The 15269-nt window shown below is 52.6% G+C and overlaps 1 protein-coding gene and 3 non-coding genes across 11 annotated transcripts in view; all 4 read left to right on the plus strand.

Moving 5' to 3' along the window:
* GRIP2 (glutamate receptor interacting protein 2) overlaps nucleotides 1–15269 on the plus strand; it is a 594020-nt gene that overhangs the window by 565260 nt on the left and 13491 nt on the right. The window lies entirely within an intron of this gene.
* Nucleotides 1636–1750, plus strand: LOC134959308 (U5 spliceosomal RNA). The gene has a single exon (XR_010187356.1). It is a non-coding gene; the product is annotated as a U5 spliceosomal RNA (small nuclear RNA).
* Nucleotides 5876–5990, plus strand: LOC134959455 (U5 spliceosomal RNA). The gene has a single exon (XR_010187491.1). It is a non-coding gene; the product is annotated as a U5 spliceosomal RNA (small nuclear RNA).
* Nucleotides 11389–11503, plus strand: LOC134959312 (U5 spliceosomal RNA). Its single transcript, XR_010187361.1, has one exon. It is a non-coding gene; the product is annotated as a U5 spliceosomal RNA (small nuclear RNA).

Below are 15269 nucleotides of genomic sequence, written 5' to 3' on the forward strand. Positions count from 1 at the left end.
TTCTGTGTCAGCAAGCCTCAACACTGACTCCCTGGCAAGGGTCACTGTATTATAGATGGTAAAGGCCACGGGGCGTTTATTGGCCGGGCCTCACAGCTGCGGGGTGTTTATTGGCCGGGCCTCACAGCTGTGGGGTGTTTATTGGCCGGGCCTCACAGCTGTGGGGTGTTTATTGGCCGGGCCTCACAGCTGTGGGGTGTTTATTGGCCGGGCCTCACAGCGGCGAGGCGTTTATTGGCCGGGCCTCACAGCGGCGGGGTGTTTATGGCCGGGCCTCACGGGTGCAGGGTGTTTATTGGCCGGGCCTCGTGGCGGCGGGGTGTTTATTGTCTGGGCCCTTACCACTTTTATGTCACTTATATTTAGGGTCAGGAGTAATTGGTTCTCCCCACTTTATGGGAGACCCCTTCTCTAGGAGCTGCTGAGGGCACAGTTCCTGATGAAGCTCAGGCTTGTCCTCATTTCCCACAGGTTGGCCAATCTATGCATTGAAGATGAGTATAAAGGAGCCCAATGGTTCCTGGAATCTAGGGCATAAACGTGCCGGGGCGCCCCCTACCTCTGTGGAGGGGGGACAGAAGATACTTACTTCCTAAGGGGCCGTATGGATCTGGGGGATGGGGGGTGATAAGGCCTGTTGCCTCTAATACCCCTTTTACACTGCTGCTAAAACCCCAGGTTATTGCTGTGATTTCCCGGAAGCGGCTCGGTGTAAAATGATTTACCTGGATCTAGTTACCCGGGAATCCAACCTGCTAGCTTGGTGCTGGGAAGGACCCGAGTTACGGTGCAGTGTGAATGGATTAGGTGGGTGAATGTGACGCGGCTCCCGTTCACTGCATAGAGAAGCTGCGGCGCTCTGAGAACCGCCTCCGCACGCGTCGGCAAACACGGCAATGTGCCGTCACAGGCCACCTGTCTGAAAGGGGTCTTGCTGAGTTGCACTCGAGAAGGATCCGTGCGCAAATCCCAGGTGCAACTCTGAATGTTAGTATAAAAGCTGTATGAGAGCGTCCACCTCCTGCCCCGGGGGTAACTAGTTACAGTATGGGGGCATTTGGAGATCCTCGCCTGCACACCTTTATAGTGTAATATGTAAGGACTAGTGTGGACTAGTAATCAGTCCTGATGGGCAATGCGCACACACGCACTGACGTCACTAGTGTAAGTGTAAATAGTAATAATGAGCTTATTTATCTTCTATGGGATGTTTTTATTGTAATAAGTGAGAGCCCGGATCGGGGCTTTCCTGTCACCTAGCAACAGCCCAAAATGTTCTGTGTATGTACAATGTATGTCCCGAGCTGCGAGAGGCTACAGAGACTTGTGTGGCTGCTGACTCTCCTGCTCCCACTAGCGGCAGGATCTCTTACTGCACTGAGCAGACACCTCCACACTCAGCAAGCGTGCCTCATTTGCATACCCATGATGCACCACGGCTGCCTGCACTCGTTTCTTGCTGATTTATTTCATGTTTGTAATTAGTGTAACACGATGAAAAGTCGCTGGGGATATCGTGACTGAGTATACTCCGTGCAGTGATTATATGTAGTGTACAGTGTGAGGGTGAGTGCGCTCTCAGTGAGTGAGAGGGAGGCCGCGTCTGACTGCACCGGGGCCCGTACAGCAATGTGCATACTCTGGTTTCTCTTCAGATCGAATAAATCTTTCGCCTTTTACTAAAGATTTCCGTGGAGAGGAACAACCATGAGTTTCATACAATTTTTTGATGCCCGGCAGCTGCTGGGCTTGTTCTCTGGTCAATGATAGAACCGAATGGGGTAACATGGGTTGGTTGCTGTCAATTGGTAATGCTATTAGTGTCTACCATCGGAGTGTTCTGTCGATGGTAAGTAACCATCAATGGTTACACGAACCCTATTCCTTCACTGACTGTCCAGTAGGGGAAACCCATCTGCTTCTCGCCCATCGATGGCAATAGTATTCGACTTTGGCCATAAACTAATGATGATTTGAAATCATTGATGGTCGATGGCCATCCTTAATTCAGAGCTGGATGATCATGTGACTGCGTCTTTCTATGCAACTTGACTGTAATTTATTCTAATGCGGCAGGCGATGGAAGCTTACAGAGACGCCCAGTGGCAGCTTCTCTAATCCGGCGCTTTGTGGAAATGGTTGCACCATCGGACTTCAGAATGGCCAATGCTGCTGCCGACAGAGATTCAGTCTCTTTGCCGCCCCCCTTTTACCACCAGGAATGCATTGTCCACTGAAATGGACTTTGTGCCTCTAGATTTGTTCTGCGCAACTCAGACAGAACATTGGCTGCTTGCCTCTGGAGCTGACGCTGCCTCCGCCTCCTGCATCGATTCCTCGCATACACTCAGCCAGGTGCACATCTCAGACCGGCAGAGAGCAGAGCAGGTAGAAGCCGCCATTGCTCTCGTATTACACCGCCGGGTCCGTCATGCTGCAGCATATACGCTGCGAGCGTCAGCCGCCGCCAGAGTGCGTTCCTTACAGTGTAGTGACCATGCAGAGATTCCCCCCGGTCTTTATCTAGACCACAGAATATTTATATAGCAACACACAGACTGTAACCAAGTACACACAGCACGATGCATGCATGGTACAGTGGTCAGCCGGGGTGTGAGCTGTGTGTGTCACTGGCCGAGACAGAGGCCAGGCTAGTCTGTAACATGGTGGAACTACAAGCCCCAGCATACACTGTCAGCTTCTGCAGTGACCTGGGTGAATAAATTGGGTGTGCGGCGGTCTCTACGCTACGGGAATGATAAATAGGGCGTAGCTCAGTGCGGGTGTGGTTAGGTTACGTCTGACATTGCGTTACTGCTTTCTCCACCTGCGCAGCATCATCATCATCCCCCTCTCACACACTGACACGTCACCGCCACCCGTCCCCATCTCCTGCCTGGCTGTCACTTGTAGTACCACACAGCATCTCCCGCCTGGCTGTCACTTGTAGTACCGCACAGCATCTCCCGCCTGGCTGTCACTTGTAGTACCGCACAGCATCTCCTGCCTGGCTGTCACTTGTAGTACCACGCAGCATCTCCCGCCTGGCTGTCACTTGTAGTACCACGCAGCATCTCCCGCCTGGCTGTCACTTGTAGTACCGCACTGCATCTCCCGCCTGGCTGTCACTTGTAGTACCGCACAGCATCTCCCGCCTGGCTGTCACTTGTAGTACCGCACAGCATCTCCCGCCTGGCTGTCACTTGTAGTACCGCACAGCATCTCCCGCCTGGCTGTCACTTGTAGTACCGCACAGCATCTCCCGCCTGGCTGTCACTTGTAGTACCGCACTGCATTTCCCGCCTGGCTGTCACTTGTAGTACCGCACTGCATTTCCCGCCTGGCTGTCACTTGTAGTACCGCACTGCATTTCCCGCCTGGCTGTCACTTGTAGTACCGCACTGCTTCTCCTACATGCAGCCTTGTCACCAGTAAGCGGTCACTTCCACCCCTCATTACTCTCACTCTCCGCCTCTCTCACCAGATAATACACAGGTGTCTCATCCCTCCAGGTCTGTCTCTGTGAATTCCGTCTTCCCTGTATGGAGTGGGGCTGTACAGACCCCATGTAGTGCAGACTGGCAGCTTCTCCTGGAACTTCTATCAGACTTTGCCTCTGTAGCCAGTTGCACAGCTCACAATGCCCCCCCCCCCCCCCCCCCCCCTGTAATGGAGGCTTAGCTCTTCCACCATTGTGCTCTCACCCCTCTTCCTGGGAGACTGTCTCCCTGTATAGGGCTCATATGTGTGTGTCGCTCTCACTCATTGAGTGGGCATTGTGGTGTCTGCCACGCTTCCCTTCCCCATTGCTGAGTGGACACAGGAGTTCCCTGCCGGCTCCCCATCTCTGAGAGGACTACTACTCCCAGCTGACACTTGCTGGCCATGCTTGCTCTGTTTCCACCAGTAACAGCCTGACCACTCCCCCCTTCTGAGCCTCATTCTCCCCAGACAACAGGCGGCACGGCCACACATTCACTCCCAATCAGGGTTGGACCAGTGGAGGGTCTGCATTGATGTTAACCATTGATGTACCCATCTACACCTCACCGGTGATGTCAGCTGGAAATCATAAATGTTATGAAACATCGATGTTTGAAGACTCAACCTTAGGCTGTCTGCGTCACGGCCGCTAGAGCCAATCACAGTGGAGAGTCTTCTGTGTCAGCAAGCCTCAACACTGACTCCCTGGCAAGGGTCACTGTATTATAGATGGTAAAGGCCACGGGGCGTTTATTGGCCGGGCCTCACAGCTGTGGGGTGTTTATTGGCCGGGCCTCACAGCTGTGGGGTGTTTATTGGCCGGGCCTCACAGCTGTGGGGTGTTTATTGGCCGGGCCTCACAGCTGCGGGGTGTTTATTGGCCGGGCCTCACAGCTGCGGGGTGTTTATTGGCCGGGCCTCACAGCTGCGGGGTGTTTATTGGCCGGGCCTCACAGCGGCGAGGCGTTTATTGGCCGGGCCTCACAGCGGCGAGGCGTTTCTTGGCCGGGCCTCACAGCGGTGGGGTGTTTATGGCCGGGCCTCACGGGTGCAGGGTGTTTATTGGCCGGGCCTCACAGTGGTGGGGTGTTTATTGTCTGGGCCCTTACCACTTTTATGTCACTTATATTTAGGGTCAGGAGTAATTGGTTCTCCCCACTTTATGGGAGACCCCCTCTCTAGGAGCTGCTGAGGGCACAGTTCCTGATGAAGCTCAGGCTTGTCCTCATTTCCCACAGGTTGGCCAATCTATGCATTGAAGATGAGTATAAAGGAGCCCAATGGTTCCTGGAATCTAGGGCATAAACGTGCCGGGGCGCCCCCTACCTCTGTGGAGGGGGGACAGAAGATACTTCCTAAGGGGCCGTATGGATCTGGGGGATGGGGGGTGATAAGGCCTGTTGCCTCTAATACCCCTTTTACACTGCTGCTAAAACCCCAGGTTATTGCTGTGATTTCCCGGAAGCGGCTCGGTGTAAAAGGATTTACCTGGATCTAGTTACCCGGGAATCCAGCCTGCTAGCTTGGTGCTGGGAAGGACCCGAGTTACGGTGCAGTGTGAATGGATTAGGTGGGTGAATGTGACCCGGCTCCCGTTCACTGCATAGAGAAGCTGCGGCGCTCGGAGAGCCGCCTCCGCACGCGTCGGCAAACACGGCAATGTGCCGTCACAGGCCACCTGTCTGAAAGGGGTCTCGCTGAGTTGCACTCGAGAAGGATCCGTGCGCAAATCCCAGGTGCAACTCTGAATGTTAGTATAAAAGCTGTATGAGAGCGTCCACCTCCTGCCCCGGGGGTAACTAGTTACAGTATGGGGGCATTTGGAGATCCTCGCCTGCACACCTTTATAGTGTAATATGTAAGGACTAGTGTGGAGTAATCAGTCCTGATGGGCAATGCGCACACACGCACTGACGTCACTAGTGTAAGTGTAAATAGTAATAATGAGCTTATTTATCTTCTATGGGATGTTTTTATTGTAATAAGTGAGAGCCCGGATCGGGGCTTTCCTGTCACCTAGCAACAGCCCAAAATGTTCTGTGTATGTACAATGTATGTCCCGAGCTGCGAGAGGCTACAGAGACTTGTGTGGCTGCTGACTCTCCTGCTCCCACTAGCGGCAGGATCGCTTACTGCACTGAGCAGACACCTCCACAGCAAGCGTGCCTCATTTGCATACCCATGATGCACCACGGCTGCCTGCACTCGTTTCTTGCTGATTTATTTCATGTTTGTAATTAGTGTAACACGATGAAAAGTCGCTGGGGAAATCGTGACTGAGTATACTCCGTGCAGTGATTATATGTAGTGTACAGTGTGAGGGTGAGTGCGCTCTCAGTGAGTGAGAGGGAGGCCGCGTCTGACTGCACCGGGGCCCCGTACGGCAATGTGCATACTCTGGTTTCTCTTCAGATCGAATCAATCTTTCGCCTTTTACTAAAGATTTCCGTGGAGAGGAACAACCATGAGTTTCATACAAATTTTTGATGCCCGGCAGCTGCTGGGCTTGTTCTCTGGTCAATGATAGAATCGAATAGGGTCACATGGGTTGGTTGCTGTCAATTGGTAATGCTATTAGTGTCTACCATCGATGGTTTAAGGTGAGGGGAGATGAAAGAGGAAATATTGTATATTCTAATCATGGTTTCTAATATACTCTGATGTTACTATTTTACATATATATGTATATATATATATATATATATATATATATATATGTGTGTATATGTGTTTTTTTTGTTTGTTTTTTGTAAACTAGCTACTGATTCAGAGCAGGGATCGCCATCGGAGTGTTCGGTCGATGGTAAGTAACCATCAATGGTTACACGAACCCTATTCCTTCACTGACTATCCAGTAGGGGAAACCATCTGCTTCTCGCCCATCGATGGCAATAGTATTCGACTTTGGCCATAAACTAATGATGATTTGAAATCATTGATGGTCGATGGCCATCCTTAATTCAGAGCTGGATGATCATGTGACTGCGTCTTTCTATGCAACTTGACTGTAATTTATTCTAATGCGGCAGGCGACGGAAGCTTACAGAGACGCCCAATGGCAGCTTCTCTAATCCGCCGCTTTGTGGAAATGGTTGCACCATCGGACTTCAGAATGGCCAATGCCACTGCCGACAGAGATGTAGTCTCTTTGCCGCCCCCCCTTTACCACCAGGAATGCATTGTCCACTGAAATGGACTTTGTGCCTCTAGATTTGTTCTGCGCAACTCAGACAGAACATTGGCTTCTTACCGCTGGAGCTGACGCTGCCTCCACCTCCTGCATCGATCCCTCGCATGCACTCAGCCAGGTGCACATCTCAGACCGGCAGAGAGCAGAGCAGGTAGAAGCCGCCATTGCTCTCGTATTACACCGCCGGATCCGTCATGCTGCAGCATATACACAGCGAGCGTCAACCGCCGCCAGAGTGCGTTCCTTACAGTGTAGTGACCATGCAGAGATTCCCCCCGGTCTTTATCTAGACCACAGAATATTTATATAGCAACACACAGACTGTAACCAAGTACACACAGCACGATGCATGGTACAGTGGTCAGCCGGGGTGTGAGCTCTGTGTGTCACTGGCCGAGACAGAGGCCAGGCTAGTCTGTAACGTGGTGGAACTACAAGCCCCAGCATACACGGTCAGCTTCTGCAGTGACCTGGGTGAATAAATTGGGTGTGCGGCAGTTTCTACGCTACGGGAATGATAAATAGGGCGTAGCTCAGTGCGGGTGTGGTTAGGTTACGTCTGACATTGCGTTACTGCTTTCTCCCCCTGCGCAGCATCATCATCATCATCCCCCTCTCACACACTGACACGTCACCGCCACCCGTCCCCATCTCCCGCCTGGCTGTCACTTGTAGTACCACACAGCATCTCCCGCCTGGCTGTCACTTGTAGTACCACACAGCATCTCCCGCCTGGCTGTCACTTGTAGTACCGCACAGCATCTCCCTCCTGGCTGTCACTTGTAGTACCACACAGCATCTCCCGCCTTGCTGTCACTTGTAGTACCACACAGCATCTCCGCCTGGCTGTCACTTGTAGTACCGCACAGCATCTCCCGCCTGGCTGTCACTTGTAGTACCGCACAGCATCTCCCGCCTGGCTGTCACTTGTAGTACCACACAGCATCTCTGCCTAGCTGTCACTTGTAGTACCGCACAGCATCTCCCGCCTGACTGTCACTTGTAGTACCACACAGCATCTCCGCCTGGCTGTCACTTGTACTACCACACAGCATCTCCGCCTGGCTGTCACTTGTAGTACCGCACAGCATCTCCCACCTGGCTTGTAGTACCACACAGCATCTCCCTCCTGGCTGTCACTTGTAGTACCACACAGCATCTCCCGCCTGGCTGTCACTTGTAGTACCACACAGCATCTCCCGCCTGGCTGTCACTTGTAGTACCACACAGCATCTCCGCCTGGCTGTCACTTGTAGTACCACACAGCATCTCCGCCTAACTGTCACTTGTAGTACCACACAGCATCTCCCGCCTGGCTGTCACTTGTAGTACCACACAGCATCTCCCTCCTGGCTGTCACTTGTAGTACCGCACAGCATCACCCGCCTGGCTGTCACTTGTAGTACCACACAGCATCTCCCGCCTGGCTGTCACTTGTAGTACCACACAGCATCTCCTACATGCAGCCCTGGTCACCAGTAAGCGGTCACTTCCACCCCTCATTACTCTCGCTCTCCGCCTCTCTCACCAGATAATACACAGGTGTCTCATCCCACCAGGTCTGTCTCCGTGAATTCCGTCTTCCCTGTATGGAGTGGGGCTGTACAGACCCCATGTAGTGCAGACTGGCAGCTTCTCCTGGAACTTCTATCAGACTTTGCTTCTGTAGCCAGTTGCACAGCCTCACAATGCCCCCCCCCCCTTCCCTGTAATGGAGGCTTAGGGGGGAGGCATGAGGGCATTTTACCCACTTGAGCTCTTCCACCATTGTGCTCTCACCCCTCTTCCTGGGAGACTGTCTCCCTGTATAGGGCTCATATGTGTGTGTCGCTCTCACTCATTGAGTGGGCATTGTGGTGTCTGCTGCCACCCCCCTTCCCCAATGCTGAGGGGGAGCCGGCAGGGAACTCCTGTGCCCAATCTCTGAGAGGACTACTACTCCCAGCTGACACTTGCTGGCCATGCTTGCTCTGTTTCCACCAGTAACAGCCTGACCACTCCCCCCTTGTGAGCCTCATTCTCCCCAGACAACAGGCGGCACGGCCACACAGTCACTCCCACTGAGGGTTGGACCAGTGGAGGGTCTGCATTGATGTTAACCATCGATGTACCCATCTACACTTCACCGGTGAGCTGAACATCAGCTGGAAATCATAAATGTGATGTACATCGATGTTTGAAGACTCAACCTTAGGCTGTCTGCGTCACGGCCGCTAGAGCCAATCACAGTGGAGAGTCTTCTGTGTCAGCAAGCCTCAACACAGACCCCCTGGCAACAAGGGTCAGGCCCTGGCACTGTATTATAGATGCTAAAGGCCGCTGGGAGTTTATTGGCCGGGCCTCTGGGGTGTTTATTGGCCAGGCCTCACAGCGGCAGTGGTGTTTATTGGCCGGGCCTCACGGCGGTGGTGTTTATTGGCCGGGCCTCACAGCGGCGGGGTGTTTATTGGCCGGGCCCTTACCACTTTTATGTCATTTGTGTTTATGGTCAGGAGTAATTGGTTCTCCCCACTTTATGGAGACTACCTCTCTAGGAGCTGCTGAGGGCACAGTTCCTGATGAAGCTCCGGCGTGTCCTCATTTCCCACAGGTTGGCCAATCTATGCATTGAAGATGGGTCTAAAGGTGCCCAATGGTTCCTGGAATCTAGGGCATAAACGTGCCAGGGCGCCCCCTACCTCTGTGGAGGGGGGACAGAAGATACTTACTTCCAAAGGGGCCGTATGGATCTGGGGGATGGGGGTGTGTGTGTAAGGCCTGTTGCCTCTAATACCCCTTTTACACTGCTGCTAAAACCCCAGGTTATTGCTGTGATTCCCCGGAAGCGGCTCGGTGTAAAAGGATTTACCTGGGTCTAGTTACCGGGAATCCAACCTGCTAGTTTGGTGCTGGGAAGGACCCGAGTTACGGTGCAGTGTGAATGGATTAGGTGGGTGAATGTGACGCGGCTCCCGTTCACTGCATAGAGAAGCTGCGGCGCTCGGAGAACCGCCTCCGCACGCGTCGGCAAACACGGCAATATGCCGTCACAGGCCACCTGTCTGAAAGGGGTCTCGCTGAGTTGCACTCGGGAAGGATCCGTGCGCAAATCCCAGGTGCAACTCTGAATGTTAGTATAAAAGCTGTATGAGAGCGTCCACCTCCTGCCCCGGGGGTAACTAGTTACAGTATGGGGGCATTTGGAGATCCTCACCTGCACACCTTTATAGTGTGATTATTCCACACTAGTCCTTACATATTAGTCCTAATGGGCAATGCATACGCTAACGTCACTAGTGTAAGTGTAAATAGTAATAATGAGGTTATGTGGCTTCTATGGGATGTTTTTATTGTAATAAGTGAGAGCCCGGATCGGGGTTTTCCTGTCACCTAGCAACAGCCCAAAATGTTCTGTATATGTACAATGTATGTCCCGAGCTGCGAGAGGCTACAGAGACTTGTGTGGTTGCTGACTCTCCTGCTCCCACTAGCGGCAGGATCGCTTACTGCACTGAGCAGACACCTCTGCAGCAAGCGTGCCTCATTTGCATACCCATGATGCACCACGGCTGCCTGCACTCGTTTCTTGTTGATTTATTTCGTGTTTGTAATTAGTGTAACACGATGAAAAGTCTCTGGGAGAATCGTGACTGAGTATACTCCGTGCAGTGATTATATGTAGTGTACAGTGTGAGGGTGAGTGCGCTCTCAGTGAGTGAGAGGGAGGCCGCGTCTGGCTGCACCGGGGCTCCGTACAGCGATGAGTATACTAGTCATGGGCAAAGTGATTCACTGAGCTGAGCTGAGCTGAGCTGAGACACATGACTCAGTTCAGTGAAGTGTCTGGAGTCAGTGTCTTGGCACATGAGTCATGACTCATCTGTAGTGGAATGTGTTGCAGAGACTGCACATGAATCAGTGAGTTGCCAGTGCTGGAGGATCAGTGCTGGACTCATGGAGTTATTCAGCTGCAGTGATTGTACAGTGTATCTGGGGGAGGCAGCTGCTTATGCCCTGATTGTTAATAATATGTTAACATAGATTTACTGTTATGTTGATATATTATTAATAACCACTTATTGCATACTAGTTATAGAATATGACATTACTTTTGGCTGAGGAGAGAAAGCTTAACAGCCATGAAACACATCATTCATTCTGTAACTAAACCAAATAAAAACGTTTTTTGTTTTTTTTTTATCTTGCATACTTTGCTGATTGGATGATTTTAGGTGGCCTTGGATTTATTATATTATCCACTATCTAGCCTCCAGGGAGTTTGCCACCCACAATCACACTGAGCAGGATCAGTGAGCACTGAGCCGAGAGCCCTGTACCACAGGGGCTCCACCTCCTGCTGCATGAATCAGATTCATTCACTGAGTCACTGAGTCTACACAGTGTACAACTGTCTCCCTCACTGGCAGACTCAGGATGAATCATGATTCATGACATGGATCAGGCACAGCAGCAGAGCATTTACTGACTGGTGAGTCGTGACTGCTCCCTCCCCCCTCCCACTGGGTGTCACCTGGTATAGCCTCTGGCCAATCACAGCTAAAGACAGCAGAACACACTGACTGAAGGACACAGGACACAGAGTTTCCTCCCTCTGTCTGAGAGAAGCTGCTGCTGCTGTCTCCACTCATGAAACAGTGAGTGACTCGAGTCATTCACACTTCCTGATGATTCCAGTCACTGTGTTGAGACAGAGAGTCAGTAGCCATCTCTAGAGTATACTCTGGTTTCTCTTCAGATCGAATAAATCTTTCGCCTTTTACTAAAGATTTCCGTGGAGAGGAACAACCATGAGTTTCATACAATTTTTTGATGCCCGGCGGCTGCTGGGCTTGTTCTCTGGTCAATGATAGAATCGAATAGGGTCACATGGTAACAGTGGTGGGATGCTACCGATTGGTTATGAATGATATTACTGTCTACCATCGATGGTTTAAGGGGTGGCACTTTGAAAGAGGAAACATTGTATAGTGGTTTCTGATATACTCTGATGTTATGCTGAGTGTGTATCATATATATTTATTTTGTAAACTAGCTACCGATTCAGACAGAGGGATTGCCATTGGAGTGTTTTGTCGATGATAAGTAAGCATCAATGGTTGCAAAATACATGACCATCGTATCCAGTGGGGTAAACCATCTGCTTCTCGGCCATCCATGGCAATAGTATTCGACTTTGGCCATAAACTAACGATTTGAAATCATTGATGGTCGATGGCCATCCTTAATTCAGAGCTGGATGATCATGTGACTGGGTCTTTCTATGCAACTTGACTGCAAATGTATTCTAATGCGGCAGGCGAGGGAAGCTTACGGAGACGCCCAGTGGCAGCTTCTCTAATCCGCCGCTTTGCGTAAATGGTTGCACCATCGGACTTCAGAATGGCCAATGCTGCTGCGGAGAGAGATTCAGTCTCTTTGCCGCCCCCCCTTTACCACCAGGAATGCATTGTCCACTGAAATGGACTTTGTGCCTCTAGATTTGTTCTGCGCAACTCAGACAGAACATTGGCTGCTTGCCTCTGGAGCTGACGCTGCCTCCGCCTCCTGCATCGATTCCTCGCATGCACTCAGCCAGGTGCACATCTCAGACCGGCAGAGAGCAGAGCAGGTAGGAGCCGCCGCTGGACCTGCCAGTGTAATACGAGAGTGTTAGCGTCAGTCGCCACCAGAGTGCGTTCCTTACAGTGTAGTGACCATGCAGAGATTCCCCCCGGTCTTTATCTAGACCAGAGAATATTTATATAGCAACACATAGACTGTAACCAAGTACACACAGCACGATGCATGGTACAGTGGTCAGCCGGGGTGTGAGCTCTGTGTGTCACTGGCCGAGACAGAGGCCAGGCTAGTCTGTAACGTGGTGGAACTACAAGCCCCAGCATACACTGTCAGCTTCTGCAGTGACCTGGGTGAATAAATTGGGTGTTCGGTGGTCTCTATGCTACATATCACCCTCTCAAACACTGACATGTCACCGCCGCTCGTCAGCATCTCCCACCTGGCTGTCACTTGCAGTACCACACAGCATCTCCCACCTGGCTGTCACTTGTAGTACCACACAGCATCTCCCACCTGGCTGTCACTTGTAGTACCGCACAGCATCTCCCGCCTGGCTGTCACTTGTAGTACCACACAGCATCTCCTGCCTGGCTTGTAGTGCCACACAGCATCTCCCGCCTTGCTGTCACTTGTAGTACCACGCAGCATCTCCCACCTGGCTGTCACTTGTAGTACCACACAGCATCTCCCGCCTGGCTGTCACTTGTAGTACCACACAGCATCTCCTGCCTGGCTTGTAGTGCCACACAGCATCTCCCGCCTGGCTGTCACTTGTAGTACCACGCAGCATCTCCCGCCTGGCTGTCACTTGTAGTACCACACAGCATCTCCCTCCTGGCTGTCACTTGTAGTACCGCACAGCATCTCCCGCCTGGCTGCCAGTTGTAGTACCGCGCAGCATCTCCTGCCTGGCTGTCACTTGTAGTACCACACAGCATCTCCTACATGCAGCCTTGTCACCAGTAAGCGGTCACTTCCACCCCTCATTACTCTCGCTCTCCGCCTCTCTCACCAGATAATACACAGGTGTCTCATCCCTCCAGGGCTGTCTCTGTGAATTCCGTCTTCCCTGTATGGAGTGGGGCTGTACAGTCCCCATGTAGTGCAGACTGGCAGCTTCTCCTGGAACTTCTATCAGACTTTGCTTCTGCAGCCAGTCGCACAGCTCACAATGCCCCCCCCCCCCCCCTGTAATGGAGGCTTGGGGGGGGGGGGAGCATGAGGGCATTTTACCCCTTAAGCTATTCCACCATTGTGCTCTCACCCCTCTTCCTGGGAGACTGTCTCCCTGTATAGGGCTCACATGTGTGTCGCTCCCACTCATTGAGTGGGCATTGTGGTGTCTTCCCCCCCCCCCCCCCCCCCCCTTCCCCAATGCTGAGGGGGAGCCGGCAGAGAACTCCTGTGCCCAATCTCTGAGAGGACTACTACTCCCAGCTGACACTTGCTGGCCATACTTGCTCTGTTTCCACCAGTAACAGCCTGACCACTCCCCCCTTGTGAGCCTCATTCTCCCCAGACAACAGGCGGCACGGCCACACATTCACTCCCAATCAGGGTTGGACCAGTGGAGGGTCTGCATTGATGTTGACCATTGATGTACCCATCTACACTTCACCGGTGAGGTCAGCTGGAAATCCATAAATGTGATGAAACATCGATGTTTGAAGACTCAACCTTAGGCTGTCTGCGTCACGGCCGCTAGAGCCAATCACAGTGGAGAGTCTTCTGTGTCAGCAAGCCTCAACACTGACTCCCTGGTAAGAGTCAGGCACTGGCACTGTATTATAGGTGGTAAAGGAAGCGGGGTGTATATTGGCCGGCCTCACGGCGGCGGGGTGTTTATTGGCCGGGCCTCGTGGCGGCGGGCTGTTTATTGGCCAGGCCCTTACCGCTTTTATGTCACTTGTATTTAGGGTCAGGAGTAATTGGTTCTCCCCACTTTATGGGAGACCCCCTCTCTAGGAGCTACTGAGGGCACAGTTCCTGATGAAGCTCAGGCTTGTCCTCATTTCCCACAGGTTGGCCAATCTATGCATTGAAGAGGAGTATAAAGGAGCCCAATGGTTCCTGGAATCTAGGGCATAAACGTGCCGGGGCGCCCCCTACCTCTGTGGAGGGGGGACAGAAGATACTTACTTCCTGAGGGGCCGTATGGATCTGGGGGATGGGGGGTGATAAGGCCTGTTGCCTCTAATACCCCTTTTACACTGCTGCCAAAACCCCAGGTTATTGCTGTGATAACCCGGAAGCGGCTCGGTGTAAAAGGATTTACCTGGATCTAGTTACCCGGGAATCCAGCCTGCTAGCTTGGTGCTGGGAAGGACCCGAGTTACGGTGCAGTGTGAATGGATTAGGTGGGTGGATGCGACCCGGCAATATGCCGTCACAGGCCACCTGTCTGAAAGGGGTGTCGCTGAGTTGCACCCGGGAAGGATCCGTGCGCAACTCTGAATGTTAGTATAAAAGCTGTATGAGAGCGTCCACCTCCTGCCTCGGGGGTAACTAGTTACAGTATGGGGGCATTTGGAGATCCTCGCCTGCAGACCTTTATAGTGTAATAGCACTAGTGTGGTATATCGGTCCTAATAAGTAGAGGTGTATCTAGGGTAGGGTGAGTGGGGCACGTGCCCTGGGCGCCCTGGCAGGCCCAGGAGAGGGGGGCGCATCATGCCCCACTAGCCCCCGTCAACCCTAAATGTGAGGGGAGCAGAGCGCAGCGTCTCTCCCTCCCCTCACCGCCGCTGCCAGCAGCGCTGCTGTGTCCGGTCTCCGGCAATAACCAATCAGAGCTTGCGGACCGGCTCCTGATTGGCTGCCGGTCCGCGAGCTCTGATTGGCTAGCGAACCGGCGCCAGACAGCTGTCGGAGACCGGGAGCGGTGAGGGGAAGGAGAGGCGCTGCGCTGTGCTCCCCTCCCCTCTCATAACAACAAGCCAGCGGCCGGTGAGTGAGGGCACTGTGGGGCAATGTATCAATGTAACTGGCACTGAGTGGGGCAATGTAACTGGCACTGAGTGGGGCAATGTAACTGGCA

Source organism: Pseudophryne corroboree, chromosome 9, assembly GCF_028390025.1.
Source record: "Pseudophryne corroboree isolate aPseCor3 chromosome 9, aPseCor3.hap2, whole genome shotgun sequence".
NCBI lineage: Eukaryota > Metazoa > Chordata > Amphibia > Anura > Myobatrachidae > Pseudophryne > Pseudophryne corroboree.